Genomic DNA, 1,678 nt, shown 5'->3' on the forward strand with positions numbered 1-1,678 from the left:
ACACGCTATAAGGAAGAGTGAATGCACCATTTTTCCAACGAAAATTCCAAATAAATGTATTCATATTCAAATTAAAATTAAAATGTATTCAGATTAAAATTAAAATTGAAATATATTCATATTAAAATTTAAAATTAAGCAGTAGAATCATTATTTTCATAGATAGCTTGTGAAATAATGAATAAGTTATAAATATTATAAATTATATTACATTTATAAATACAAAGTATGAAAAGAATAAACCCCCTCCCTATATGTGTCCAATTTTAGGTATGTCTGACTTTATATTAAAAAAATACCAGAGTTTTACAAAGATTTATTCGTTTCGTCGTTATAACTCTTGTATTGTAAAAAACTGTTATAAGTTAATGGTATTTTTGAGATTCTCATTTTCTTTCTTGATAAATTTGATTTTAACAACTTTTCCGAAATGATTAAACATATAAAATTCCACTTTTTGAATGTTTTTTCACTTTTAGTTTAATTTAAACCTATTAAAAGTTTTACGGTTTTTTACTCCCTTATTTTTTGTTTCTTTAGATATTTTGGATAACATGTGAAACTTAGGTAGTTTGTTAAATAAAACATGTTTTTTTATATATGTGCGTTTGATTATATATAATGAGTATTTTTATGTGTATATTCTTGTCTATATATGTACATATAATGTATATTATGTGGCCACAGTCTCATATTAGGGTAACCTGTGAAGACACTGTGATACATATGTTCATACATATGTGAAGACACATATGTTTATTAAAATAAAAATAAAATATATTTATATTAAGTATGGTCAATATATTTCAACAATTCGACTTATATATTTCAAATTCCATTTTAATACGATTAATTTAAATAAAAACTGACGAAATTAGAGTAGTAGATATTCACTGAAAATGCATACTGCACATTATTAAATCAGATGCAATCTCGATCTTTATTATTATATTAAAACCTTTTCGATCTTTATTATTATATTAAAACCTTCCATTTAATTGTTTAATTTCTCTGGTTTTTCTTATATTAATTTCCAAATGTTATGTATGACTACGTGTATATTTACCCTTAAGTTTATTACTACCAGCGGAAACTTATAATTGGTATTTTTAATGTATTTTATTATTTGTTCTGTTTTGATTTAAGATTGTTGGTTATCCTTTTAAAATAAAATAAAATAAAAATAAAATATAACCCGAGAACATTTTCAAATTATAACTTGAAATTAAAATTCCAACAGCCCAACGAACACCGCCATAACTAATTTTCCCACCATCTCGCATAATAAATTCGACTTTAGGCCTTACGAAGGTACTTTCATACACCCACTGAGGATCCTCAACATCCCGAATAAGTTATTGTGTCATATTGTAACAAGTGCGCGCGCACAACGCGAGCTAATTAAGGGTCGTCCCTTCGGCGAGTGGTTCTCGAGCAGCCAACCGGCAGACGACGACGCCTAATTCAGCGTCCCGACGCCCCAACAATAGGGGAGGATCTTATTCCAACACATTACGCCCTTAACACGCTACACACCACGTAACAAACGTAGGTGTGCCGAAATCGTAAAAATACGATATTCCGACGACATAAAAAAATAGTTCTTGGAGGCGCCGGGTATCGATCCCGGTACCTCTCACATGCTAAGCGAGCGCTCTACCATCTGAGCTACGCCCCC

General features: G+C 29.7%; 1 non-coding gene across 1 annotated transcript; it reads right to left on the reverse strand.

Moving 5' to 3' along the window:
- Window positions 1-1,605: 1,605 nt before the first annotated feature.
- Window positions 1,606-1,678, reverse strand: TRNAA-AGC (transfer RNA alanine (anticodon AGC)). Its single transcript has one exon. It is a non-coding gene; the product is annotated as a tRNA-Ala (tRNA).

Source organism: Arctopsyche grandis, chromosome 1, assembly GCF_051622035.1.
Source record: "Arctopsyche grandis isolate Sample6627 chromosome 1, ASM5162203v2, whole genome shotgun sequence".
Lineage (NCBI taxonomy): Eukaryota > Metazoa > Arthropoda > Insecta > Trichoptera > Hydropsychidae > Arctopsyche > Arctopsyche grandis.